The sequence below is a fragment of the Quercus suber genome, unplaced genomic scaffold, assembly GCF_002906115.3.
Source record: "Quercus suber isolate HL8 unplaced genomic scaffold, Cork oak 2.0 scaffold_495, whole genome shotgun sequence".
NCBI lineage: Eukaryota > Viridiplantae > Streptophyta > Magnoliopsida > Fagales > Fagaceae > Quercus > Quercus suber.
The window spans coordinates 231,924-246,841 of NW_027069944.1; positions in this window are offsets into that span (position 1 = coordinate 231,924).

The following is a 14,918-nucleotide window of genomic DNA, read 5'->3' on the forward strand; positions in this document are numbered from 1 at the left end:
TCATAAATTTCAATGTTTTAGACTCACTGATGACATAGTTTATAGGCTTCTTCGTTTTAATATTTTACTAATATGACATAGATGGTGAGCATTATATGAGGATGCAGAATGTGTTCTACCAAATTAAACATCAAATCGAGTAGTTTGATTTCTTTGTGGACAGATCATAGTGGACAGCCGACATAATTTTATTTTATTTTGCCGCTAATTGTCATATCTTCGCCTTTCTTGCGTGAAAATATGAACTTTGATAAGGCAAAGTATTTTTCTCCAAAAAAAAAAAAAAAAGGAAAAGTTTTCGTGGGTCAAGTTAAAGGCATTTACAAGTCTTGAGTAGGGTAGGAAAGAAGGGGAAATGGAATCTAATGACCTCCCTTTTTATTATATTGACTCTCTAAGAGAGGCAACAGGTCGGCTACGCGGGGATTTGTAGTTCACCATGCAAACTAGCCATATAAAAGACTACTAAATAACAAGAATCCAAATCAAATTCAAAATTCATTCTATGAAAGTTTAATTTTGTGCCAAGGGTTCATATTTACTTTTTTAATGGGAAGAGAAGAAAACCCACAAACATCAGTGGTTTGGTCACTTTTGTGGTGGAGCTGGGCATACTAGATCAAATTGCTTTAACTTGCAAGCTTTAAAGAAAAATTCCAAACAAAAAGTGCCAATACCAAAAGCACAAGATCTTGTGGCACTTATCCGTGAGCAGGTAAAGGTTCTTAACCTTTATACCAATACTGGAGCTGAAATTAAGGTCAATTCTAATAGAAATCCCAACTCCAAGTTTGCATCTAAAAGACTCTAGATGCAAAAGGCTCAACCTCAGTAAGTCTATCTAACATGGTCCTTATGTTAATTTTGTCTATCTCTTGTGACCAAAATTGTTTTTCTTTGGGTTTGCATCTACGTAACATTCATACGTTGCATTTTAGGGTTGTTTTTGTTGTTTTTCAGTTTTTTTTTTTTTTTTTTAAAGAAGAGAAATTTAAAAAAAAAAAAAAAAAGTCCTTATATTATACATCTTCAAGATGTGTAATTGAGGATGACCCATGAAATTTACATTTTATTGTTTTACATAATAAATTTTTATTCCAATGGTTTTTCTTGGGTCACTATTGTTAGGTACTAAAGATTTAGTTTTAAATATTTAGAATCATATTTTTATTGTGTTGGCAAATCAAGAACAAAACATGTTTAGTCTAGGTCTTTAGGTAATGCTTTAAAGTGGTTGTTTCAAGGTTCAAGTCCAGCTGATTGCAAAAAAAGGAAGTGTGGTTCTGCCTTGCGTGACTGATCGAGAATTAGGTTCAACCGATCAAAAATCGCAGGTCCAATTTTTCTACAAAATTTTTAAACAGGCCCAAGCCTGCAAAAATGTTTAGGGTTTCATCTTAACTTCTCCACATATAAAAGGGAAGCTCTAGCCACATTTTGAAGACTTTTAGAAGAATTGTGTGTTATTCTTTGTGAGATCTGAGAGACTTTATACCTTCTAACTACACAAGAATCTACCAGAGCCAGAACTACAATCAAGTGTTGGTAGAACATAGTTGTTGCATCAAGATCATTACTGATGGTGATCTGAAACCTTAGAGTGGGATCTCAAAGTCACAAGCAAGGCGGCTTATGTTGGTGTAAATCCGAGAAGAGAAGCAGTTTGCGGATTCGGAGCCTACATGTGGTCGTGTCAATAAAGTTACTACTGGAGATAGCAATAGATTTAAGGTTAAATATTTTGTAAAAATTTCAATTTTCTTATAGTGGATTTATTTTACCTTGTTTAAACAATCTGGTTTAAGGGATCTAAATGTACAAACAACTATATCGCTGTGTACTATTTTATTTCTACTATACTTTTTTGTGCATGATATTGGTGATTGTTACATTAACCAAAGGTAGTTCATAATTTACCAAAGGTATGATTAGACAATGCTCAAGGTGCTATAAAATCATAATACAAGAAAAAGGAAACTGCAGGTAATTCAAAATATGCCAAGTTTGATCGATCGAGACCGTGGTTCAACTGATCGAGATACGATTCTGCAGAATTTTAAGTTCAGCCCATTAGCCCAAACTTGTCCATTTGAAGCCCAAATCGTGATTTGGTTGTTGCAGTATTTAATGGACATTATAAGCTAACCCTAGGGGTGGTTTTTAGAGAGAGAAGAGTGCTTCTTATGCCTCCTATTGTAGATCCAGGGCTTTTGTACCCAAACCTATTTTAAATCTTCTATCGGCAATATTCTTTGAAGAAACTTAAAATCCAATGCCATAGAAGTTGTTGCCATTACTAGTCATCAAAGGTGCTAGAGATCTAAACCTTTGAGTGGGGTCTCAAAGTCATAAATTGGAGTGTTTGTGTACAACAAATTCAAAATAGAAGAGTCCATTAATTCGAAACTGTATATGGTCATGTAAGTAAGTACTACAAGAGTTAGTATTAGATTTAGGGTTAAATCTATTGTAAACACTTCTATTCTATCTCGTGAATTTGTTCTTGGAGGATTGTTTAGATTAATGCCAAAAATCTTATATATTACTAATATGACGTAGATGATGACAACTATAAAGAAAATGGCCGACCGAGTAGTGTGATTTTCTCAAACATAATTTTATTTTATTCACAGTATGCCGCCATTAGAGTCAAGTCTTCGTCTTTCTCGTATAAAAGAAAATGAAAAAGTGAACGTGCGGGGACCAATTATCAACGCGCAGGATAGAAAAGAGAGGAATATTGGAATCTGGAGATGATGCCTTAGTTTTTTCTATGTTGACTATATTGACTTTCTAAGGAAGGAAACTGCTCCCTGCTCGGGAATTTGAAGTTGATCGCGCCAAGCAAGCAATCATATACAAATAGTAAATAGACCCATTAAGCAAAACTTCTCCTAAGGTTGTAAAGGAAAAAACTCTAGTGTAAATTAAGTTGCTGTTGTGTTAGTCACAAAATAGATATTTGTGTACTGGAGAGATTTACAAGGTAGATGAGTCCAACTGAGCTAAAGCTGCGCGTGGTCATATGAATTAATCTTACCATATAAGTGGACGGCTAGCATGGATAAAGACCATATATGAAATTGGATAAAGACTATATAAGTGGACGGCTAGCATTTTTATTATCTAAGCTACAACAGGGTCAATTCTTTGATTTTCTCGTATGAAAATATGAAATTGGATATGCGCTTCCTACTAAAATCGACTAAATTTATATTAGTCTCACGTAGGGTAGAGAATAAGGGAAATTGGAACCGACAATGCATCCCTTCTCTTCTGGCTTCCATGTAACTTCTCTTCATGGACGCCTTCCTAAACTAAATGGTCTTTGTTTCAACATTGAACTCTGACTGCAAAAGCTAATGGTAGACTAATTAATTGCCATAAACATTATTATTATTATTATTATTATTACAATTAGATTTAACGCTAAATCTATTACTACCTCCAGTAGTAATTTACTAACATGACCACGTATAAGTTCCAAATCCACAGACTCCTTCTCTCTTGGATTTGCAACACATAGGCTCTCACGCTTATGACTTTAAGGTCCCACTCAAAGGTTTCAAATCATAGCTTGTTGATCTATGCAGCAAATAGATTCCGCCAGCACTAGATTGTAGATCTTGTTCTGGTAGATGCTTGTAGAGTTGAAGGTATAAAACCTCTAAGATCTCACAGGAGTAACTCACAAGTCTTCCAAGAGTCTTCAAAACGTGGCTAGGGTTTTCTTTTTGTATGTAGAGGTGTTGGATTGAAACCCTAAATGTTTTCACAGGCTTGAGCCTATTTAAAAAATCTGCAGAAATTATTTTTCTGTGATTCTCAATCAATCGAGCCTAATCCTTTGATCGGTCGAGCTTCACAGAAAATCAATTCTATTTCTTGCAACTTGTACATTCATGAGTTTTTGACTTGTACAACTTTGAGTAGTGTCTAACACTAATCCTAGACATGTTTTTGTTCTTGGTTTGCCAACATTACAATTTGAAATTCTAAAAATTTAATCCTAAATCTTTAGAACCTAACAATCTCCCCCTTTGGCAATCTGTGACAAAACACACTTAAAAAATAATTTCTCAACTCAAGAATTTGCCCAACTTACACATTGTTGCCCAAATACAATTCCATCACAATCCACTAACTATTAGTTGCTAGAATAGACAGTTGATGAGAAAGAATTAACCTATAAGTTCCTGAAACACTAAAAAAAAAAAACCATAAATGCATGTGTGAAACCATAAAAACAAAACTTGAATTCCCAAAACATAAGAGATAGACAGCACTCTTATACTTAGCAAAATCTACTCTCAAGGTAGCAACCTCAGTAAGTAGCTCATCAATGAGCTATCCATGAGCTACCTGAGTGGTCGTGAAAGTTTCCATCATGGCATGGAGTGCAAGAGGAGGAGCAATAGTAGGATTAGTAGTATCATCAACAGCAAGATCAACAGCAATAGTAGGATCCACATGTATCTCTTTAGTAGTAGGCTGATCACCAGAGGCAAGAGCAGCAGTAGATGCTTCACCTCTTGATCTCTTTGAAGTCTTAGTGCTTGGCTTAGCACTCTTCATCTGAGCCTATCGCTGTCTAAGAAAGGTGGCTCTTATGGGGGTAGTAATATGTACTAACTCAAGAGAAGGAAAACTGTCTAATCCTAAAAGGTGTAAAACCCTATAGATAAAAACAAGAAAGAACAAATTATGTATTGTAGAATTACTTCTATACACCTAACAATGGTTTGGACAAAAAGAGAAGGAAAACACATAGACGCATTTCTAATAAAGGCATACAGAAAAGCACATCAATCTAAAGGGATTGTGTAAATGTGAGAAATAGGAAAGATGATATGACAAGCTATCCTAAATATAAGATAGTTAACCTCAGTCAACTCACTTGAGTTAATATTGGTTTAGATCCCCATGAGATTGATCTGCCACAAAGTAAAGACATTACATCATTTATAGGAGGATACTTGGTGTATGGGAAAGTGGGTCTACGAACTAGAGGTACACATAGAGCTTTAGAAACTACACGCTTAGTTATCTTGTACATTTTACCTCTTATCCAGGAAGTCAAATAATGACCACCTGTTTCCTTAGAATATACAAAGAGATTCGAGTAAAATTCTCTGACCAAGGCAGCAAGAAGGGGATGAGAAACTTCACACAAAGGACCTCAATTCCTAGAACTAATTGTCTTCCCCCACACACCCCCCCCCCTCCCCACAGATAGACCTATACTTAGTCAATGTCTCAAACATTTCCTCAATTTTGGCTGTAGGAAACCAAACCCTCTAAACCAGAGCAGAAGAGGATAAGGATGCTATGTTCCTATTGGTTTTGGTTTTAAACTCTCTACCAACCTTAGGAGCCATGTCTAAAAATTAAAGAAAAAGGAAAAAGCAAAGCAAAACAAAACCAAGGGCAAATTGCATCAAATAGAGTTAGAGCATAGGATAACTTGAAATTTTAAAGACTATATGATGCATGCTCTAATGCTTAAACATAGTTCAATTTTACCTTAATTTTGAAAATTGACCAAGAAAATTAGAAATTTAACAAAATCCCCAATTTTGAAACCCTAATTTTCTATAAATCCTTATATTGACCAATTGAACAACACAATAGGTATAAAATATGTTATGATTACTCATTTAAACAATATCATAAGTCAATTTTACTCAATTTCATCTAATTGAACAAAATCCCCAAATTCCTCAAGAATACATAAACTCTAATTTTTAAATTTTGAAGAAATCATGCAATTTTTGAAATTAAAGTATGAGAATCATGTTTATATGATGCATGAACAAAAATCCATCCAACAAATTGGATAAAACCATCAAAATCATCAAAAACCCTAAATTCTCTTTAGTTCGAAATTTTTGAGAAATTGAAGAAAATACATGAATGCATGTAAAATAAGCAAAAAGAAGGGTCAAAAGAGTCTTACTAAGAGGAATGAAGAACAAGAATCTTAGAAGTTTTGACTTTGAAAAAGACAAAAAAAAATTTGACTAAGAGGAATCGAGAGAGGGATCGAAGAAGATGACAAAGAATGAAGAACAAGGTTCAGATTCCTCTTATTTCTTTTTAAAAAAATGATTTTCAATCGGTCGGAAGGAATTGAGCCAGGAATCAAAAATATTCTAAAAATAGGTTCGACTGATTGGAAGAAGGAATTGAGTCAACCTGAGAGTTTTAGCCTTAAAAACTGAGTTTTTTCAATTCGTCTAAAAACAAGTTCGATCGATCGAATCCTAAAAAATCAGAAAATTTTGAAAACTTGGGAATTTTCTGCAAAAATATTTTTAAAACAATTTTTTATAATATGAGATGCATGTTAATGATTCCAAATGTTTTCAAAACTCTTTCCCTAAAAAAAAATTATCAAGCTTCAAAAACTTCCTCACACAATTTTTATCTCACAACCCCAAAAAGTATTAAACATTTCAAGAAGCACAATTTCGGATGGCCACAAAAATTAACACACAATCACATGTATAGAGTTTAATAAGGATTTGCCTATGGTGTGTGCAACTAGTAGGTGTATGAGTTACCTAAAAAGGTAATATGCATAAAGAAATTAAATACACTTTCTACGTTATCAATCACACAAGTTTGAAAGTGACTATTACCTAAAGAGTTACATCATATAACTCCTACATCTCCTAGAAAACATGCTTGCAATCATGTAAAAGCAATTTTTAATTCTTTTTTTTTATGCCCCTTTTTTTGTTGGCTTTTATTTTTATTTTTCTTTTGAATTCACTTTTGATTTTTCTTTTGATTTTCACATTCTTTTCACAATTACACCTCGTTTAATCTTGCTCTGCAAGTGCTACACCTTACTGAAGCAAGGCTTTTATAATTTGTACACAGGTGTTCATGATTGGTGAGTAATAGTGGTGAGATAGTTATTTATGTCTTTCTCCTAGGATTTTTTAGACCTTACAATCAAAAGAATGAGACTTCAAAACCAAGAGCATGTGTTCAAAAACCATAAACAACTTACACAATATAAGCACTATATAGCACAAACTAGCAAAGTGCAGAAAAATAGCTTATCTTAGCTAAATAAGCTACACTGTCATGAAATGCAAATTCCATAGGCCAACCTCAATTACACAATTAAAGATGTGTAATACAAATTCAAATTTTTTTTTTTATTATTTAAAAAAAAATAATCTTAAAACCATCATAAACTAACCTAAAATGAAATGAAATAATGTAATGCAATTGCAGATCCTAATGAAAAAATTTTTGGTTACAAGATGTCAGCATTCTGATGATCAATAGGGATATATTCAAGAGCAACAACTTTCCTTTCAACAAGATCCCTAATAAAGTGATATCTAATCTCTATATGCTTGGTCCTAAAATAGATTGTTTGTTTGTTTAGACCCCTTAAAACAGATTGTTTAACCTAATATATTAGCCAAGTGATTACTTAGGTTAATTATGAGATCTAAGTTAAACAAGAATAGATCATATCATGCATAGCAGCAAAAAATAAATTATACCATAATATGATGACGCAGGAAAACCAATGAAACTGACAATTTCAAGGTAAAAACCTGTGAAGAATTTGACCTAGTTATTCTCAAGGTAAAACAAATCCACTATAGAGAATCGAAGTTTTTACAATCTGATTTAAACCTAAATCTATTTTACCTCCAATAGTAACTTACTAACACAACCACTTGCAAACTCCGAATCTACGAACTTCTCTCTTGGATTTGCAGCACACAAGCACTCATGCTTGTGACTTTGAGATCCCGCTCAAAGGTTTCAGATCACAGCTTGTTAATCTATGCAGCAACTAGATTCCACCCGAACTTGATTATAATTCTTGTTCTAGTAGATACTTGTAGAGTTAGAAGGTACATAACCTCTTAGATCTCACAGGTGTAACTCACAAGTCTTACAAGAGTCTTCAAAATGTGGAGAGGGTTTTCTTTTTATATATAGAGGTGTTCAACTGAAACCCTAAACATTTTCGCGGGCTTGGGCCTGTTTAAAAAATCTACAGAAATTATTTTTTTATGTTTCTCGATTGATCGAGCCTAATCATTCGATCGGTCAATCTTCATAGAAAATCAATTCTATTTCCTGCAATGTCTAACACTAATCCTAGACATGTTTTTGTTCTCGGTTTGCCAACAATACAAATTCAAATTCTAAACATTTAATCTTAAATCTTTAGAACCTAACATTATTATTATTATTAACTCATGAATAAATATTCATTAAATTTATATTATATATTTACTTATTATAAATGATTCCACTTAGTTCTAATTTATTTAATCAATTGTTTATTTGATAATTGTACTGATTAGTTATTAATAAAGTACATAAAAGAATACTATCAATCAGTAATAAATAAATTTGATTAGAATCTATATATATCTATCTAGGTTTCAATTCATATTAAAATGTGCTACAATTTTCATTTAACAAATTTGATTACTTTAACTATATACAAAGTTATTTAACTAAAGGTTTTTTACATAATTATTTAATTAGTTTAGGTTGATACCTATATTTTCGTATATTTAATTAAAATTAGAACTAAGTGGAATCTGTTTGTTTGTTTAGACCCCTTAAAATAGATTGTTTAAACCTAGTGAATTAGCCAAGTAGTTACTTAGGTTAATTATGAGATCTAGATTAAACAGCAAAATATCATATCATGCACAGCAAAAAAGAAAAAGACACAACGATATGATTACCCAGAAAAATCAATGAAACCAACTATTTCAAGGTAAAAAACCTGTGGAGGATTTAACCTAATTTATCCTCAAAGCAAACAAATCCGCTAGAAAGAATTAAAGTTTACAAAGAATTTAACTCTAACTTTGAAGCTACCTCCAGTAGAACGTACTAACATAACCACGTGCAGCTTTGACTCCACAGATTCTTCTATCTTAGATTTGCAAAACACATGCTCCCATGCTTGGGACTTCGAGATCCCACTCAAAGGTTCAGCAACACAAACTCTCTAGTTTGTGACTTCAAGACCACCCTTGAAGATTTAAATCATTAGCTATGTATGATCTTGTTGCAGCAACTTCATAGCTACCTATTCTAATGATATGAGAATGATTCCGATAAGTGACTTTAAAAGGAGAAGGCACAGTACCTTTTAGATCTCACTACAGAACCTCCAAAGTCTTCACAAAATGTGCCTTAGGGTTTCCTTTAAATACTAAGTAAAATATATTTAAAACCCTAATCACTTAATGGGCTTAATGAGCAGTGGACCAAAATTAAAATATGTGGAATTCACATCTCGATTGGTCAAGCCTATATTTTGATTGGTCAAACCTAGCATGTTTTGAATTCTTCTTTCTATAGCTTGTATGTTTTTGTGTTATGACTTGTAACACCTTGAGCAATGTATAATAAATCCTATAGACTCTAAGATCTATACCTCTCACATTTCCTAAAGAGTTTTATCATATAATTCTCACATCTCCTAGAAAACAAGCATGCAATCATGAAAAAGCATTTTGTTTCTTTTTGCTTTTTCTTTTTCTTTGTTTTTATATTTTATATTTTTCTTTTGAGCACAATCAAAGATATCATTCATGGGCATATGGGAGATAGAAAAGAAAAACAACCTTGTTACACAATTTTTATTTTTTATTTTTAATTCTTTTTCAACACCTCGTTTAATGTTGTTGTGCAAGTGCTACACCTTACCTAGCATGACTTCTATAATTTGCACGCAGGTGCTCATAATTGGCAGTGTAACAGTGGTGATATAGTTATTTATGCCTTTCTTCTAAGATTTTAGTACTTACAATCAAAAGAATGTGACATCAAAATCAAGTTCGTTTGTATAAAGACTATAAACAACTCACACCATTAAGTAATACATAGCACAAACTAGCAAAGTGAAAAAAATAGCTCATCGAAGCTAAACAAAGTACATAGTCATGAAATGTAAATTTCATTAGCCAACCTTAATTACACACTTAGTGGTGTGTAATACAAAAAAAATAAAAATCTTTTTGTGTTTTTATATTGTGACCAAAAAAAAAAAAGGCACACATTATGCTAAATGAATACAATGCAAAAGTAATGCATGTTAATGCTTGATTAAGCTATAGAGGGTACACAAACAAGAAATAGCAATTTCTTAATTAACCTAGGAGTACATGTACAAACTAGTACATACTCATACAAAATCAGAAATAGCTCATGCCTTTAGTTATGCAACACACACTTTCTATGTTTCTCCACAATATTAAGCACATTCTAAATCAAGAGAGAAAGATCACAATTCATATACTCCTCAAGAAAAATAAAACTAGACACAAAATAAAATATTTTTGTCTTTTCAAAAATTTTCAATGTTTTTGGATTTTTTTTTTTTTTAATAATCAAAACAAACTAAAAACTAGATAGCCAAAAACAGAAAGTAAACATGTCCACAAATAATTAAAAGAATTAAATCAAGGATAAGTAGACAACACTTACCAGATAAATAGAGTGTATTTGAGGGATTACACCCTTCTTTTGAAACAGACTGAAATTCTGCAATTTCCTTTCACAAGCCAACTAGCTTAAATTTTTTAAAAGCATATGAAACAATTTATCAAGACTTATGGTAGGAGAAATATCATCACATACCCACGACTGAAACACAACATACTTCGACTTATGATAATTAGAATGAATGTGATCGAAAACACCACAAAAGTGACGTACAGAAACAAATTTAGAAACATCAGTATTCCTAACAGCAGATCTAGTCTCAGATTTTGGTTTTTGCCTCAACAAAGAACAATTTGTTCTAATATGACCAACAACACCACAAAGGTGACATGTAGGCACAAAAACATATTTCTTTTGTACTATAATAGTAGGTTTAGAAAATTCAGTGTCTACATCAAAAATTTTACTTTTGTCTAATCGAGAAATATAAGCCTTTTCTTTATGATTTCTCTTGAAAGGAGGAATATAAATTGTCTTTAGGCTCAGGAGGAACAGAAACGGAAACAAATTTGTCATCAACAGCAAGTTTGGTATTAGACAAATTTTCAAGTTTCAGATTCAGCTAACTTTTATTCCAAACTTTTCAGCTTGAGAGGAAAATTGATTTCTCAAAAATTCAATCTTTTTATTAGATTCATCTAATCTCACAATCAATTCCTCTTTTTCAAGATTAGCAAATTTCAACTATTCCTTGAATTTTTTAGCAATTTTCATAGATTTAAATCATTCTTTACTGACAGTTTCACTGGCATCAATAAAATCAATAGAAACATTAGTGTCCTTTTTATTCAAAACATCACAGGTAAAAGTAGTAAGCCACTTAAAATTATCCATGATAGCAAGGATCAAGGATCTCACTTAGGATGTTAATCCAATCAGAGTGAACCCGCTTTAATACCACTTGTTTGTTTGTTTAGACCCCTGTAAACCAGATTTGTTTAACCTAATAAATTAGACAAGTAGTTACTTAGGTTAATTACGAGATCTAGGTTAAACATATGCAATCATATTACTTAGTTCGGAAAAGTAAATAAGACATCAATATGATTACTCAAGAAAACCAATGAAACTAACCTTTTTAAGATAAAAACCTGAAGAAGATTTAACCTAACTATCCTTAAAGTAAAAAAATCCACTATGATAGAATGGAAGTTTACAATAGATTTAAATACTAAATCTAAAGCTATCGCATGTAGAACTTACTAACACAACTACATGCAGCTCCGACTCCATGGACTCTTCTATCTTGAATTTTCTTTGCACAAGCACCCACATTTGTGACTTTTAGATCTCACTCAAAGATTTAGCATAACAAACTCTCCGGTTTGTGACTCCAAGACTACCCTTGAAGGTTTAAATCATCAGCTATGTATAATCTTATTGTAGCTACTTTAGATTGACCAGTTCTAATAGTATGTAGATGGAATTCCGGTAGTGACTTTGAAAGGAGAAGTCATAGAACCTTTTAGATCTCAAAAGATCACCTCCAAAGTCATAACAAAATGTGTCTTAGGGTTTCTTTTAAATATTATGTGAAATAAATCTAAAACCATAATCATTTAATGGGCCAATTGGACTGTTGGGCTTATTAAAATTCTGCAGAGCCCATGTCTCAATCGGTCGAACCTGGCAAGTTTTCAATTTCCTAAATCTGTAACTTTCTTATTCTTGTATTCTAACTTACAACACCTTGAGCATTGTCTAAACAAGCCTATAGAATCTAAGATCTATATCTAGACAAGTTTATGTTTAGAGTTTGCCAATTATTCTAAACTTTTCAAACCTAACAGAATCAACTAGAGATTAAGCGCAAACAATAGATCAAATGATAAAGCGATTTTTTTGAAATAATCTAACTAACCATAGTTATCAATCAAATCTTTGAGAGTTGATCTCTAAGTCACAAACAAGGGAGTTCGAGTGCAACTATCTCGAATAGAAGAGTCCAAGGATTTTGGAGCTACATATAGTTATGCCAGTAAATACTACATTAGATTTAGAGTTAAATCTATAATACAAATTTCTATTATATTTTAGTGAATATGATTCCTTGAAGATTGTTTTGGTTAAATCATCCTCAGTTATTTATTTATTTATTATTAATTTTTTTTTTAAACAAATTGTTTCATCAGTTTTTATAACATAATTGAGGCCTAAATTCTCAGGGACGGACTCAGGATTTCAAGTTAGAGGAGGTTGAAGTATAAGTAAAAAAAAAAAAAAAAAAAAAACTCCAAATAGGCATCCATATACTATTAAAAAATTATAAATATACAAAATCATTGTTTCTTAATACATTAAGATACAACAATCATCCACCAACAAAGATACAAAAAAACATAAAATAATTTTTTTAATACTATGTTGGCTAGGATTTTTTTTTTTTTTTGAAGTTAGAGTATTCACAGTAGTGGTGCTAAAAAATTTCGCTTTAGAATCTCAAAATATATATTATTTTTTTTACCACCTCACTTTACAATACACCAAACCTCAAATGTTCTATTTTTTTTTTTACCACTTTATTTAAAATAAAATAAACAACTCATTGAAATAATAAAGGTAGAGAGAGAATTTCAGATTTTTATTTTTAACAATTTTCTATAGTTAGCAGGTATTTATACTAGTTTACTGTAGTTACAAAAAAAAAAAAAATAGTTTTAACTGTAGTTACAAAAAAAAAAAAAAAAATAGTTTTAACTTCTCCAATAGCACAATTGTTAGGACATATGTGATTTGATGTTATGAACATATGTCAATATTTTATGTAATTGGCTAATCCTTTGACAAAACACACTTTACTTGTAATTGGGTAGATCTAGGATGTGTTTAATACTTCAAGAAACAAGGTTTCAAGATTAAGTGTTAAAACCATGCAAGTCTGTCCAAGAAACAAGTGAAGAAGTGCTGGATTTTAAAGCTCAACAGCTAGCATCTGAGGTTTAAAAAGTTGCTGAAACCCGAAACTCGACAACTAGCTCGATAGATACCCTATCTGTCGAGGTTTATAAAATTCAGTTTTTCAAAACTGATTTCAATCCAATCCATGAGTACGTGTTTATGCTTTCTTTTCTCACAACCCTAAATATCTATAAGGATTATTTTAAGGGCCGTAAAAGGTTGCACAAGTGTGAAGCAAATTTTTATTCATGCAAATTGTGACCGGCGATCAAATTTTTCCTAGTTCATCTTTCTCTTAAAGAAGCTGCTGTGTTTGTACACCTTAAGGTTTTGTGGCCAAGGAGCTTTGCGATCTTCATCATGTGATGAACTGAAGAACTTTACAGCCAACATCTTTCTTAAGTTGGTGATCAATTCGCATACTAAGATCCACACATCTATTGGTTGGTCACGTACTGGGATTGTCACTACAGAAAACATCCAATTGGGTATTGGGGTAAGGGTTCAACTGTAATTTGGTATAAAGTACTAGGATTCATTTACTTGTAATCACTTATTTTGATAATAGTGGATTCTCAGGAGTAGTGACCTTAAAATCACTCGATGGGGTTTTTGCTGTGTAGGTTTTCCCCATTCGTAAACAAATTACTGTGTCATTTAATTTTCGCTGCATATTTAGTTATTTGGTGATTTGTTTGTGCTACCACGTGATTTGCAAGTTAATTAACTTAATTAATTCACTTGACTAAATTAATTGATTAATTTATCATAAGGGGTCAATACATTCTTGGCCTATCAACAGTTTTTTGGTTCTTTGGGGGTAAAATATATATATATATATATTTGACTAAAATACAATCATTATTGTGAATGCTTTTATTGTTTTTATTAAGTTTTTGAGTTAGATAGTTGCTAGTTGGTCGAGGCTGGTTAGGCTGATTGGATAGAAGAGGGGCCTAAGGTTTTGGAAAATAGGGGCCCAACTACAAAATTAAAAAAAATATATATATAACAAGTAAAAAAAAAAACAAAAATTTTGGGCCAAACCCCTAAGAGCATCCACAACAGTGGAGCTAAATTTTAGCTATTTGGCACCACAAAAAGTTATTTTGTTTATTTTACCTATTCACTTTACAAAACATGCTGCAGTAGTGGATCTATTTTAACTTTCAACACAATAAAATAATATAAACATCACAATAAAATAATATATCTATTACAATAAAATAATATATCCATTACAATAAACAACAATTACAACCACCCACAACCGCTACTGTTGCCACTACCGCTGCCGCCACCACTGCCGCCGTCGACTCTTCCACCGCCACTGCCACTGCAATCGCTACCGCTCCTGCCACCACCACCGCTGCCAACGCCACCGCAATCAGCTCACTGGAGCTGATTGTTATAAAAAAATAATGTTAATTTATTTCTACACGCGTGCCTCTCTTCCTTTTTTGTGTCCTTTGCTTCTCCCTATTTCTAAAATTTCCCATCACCCACGTGGC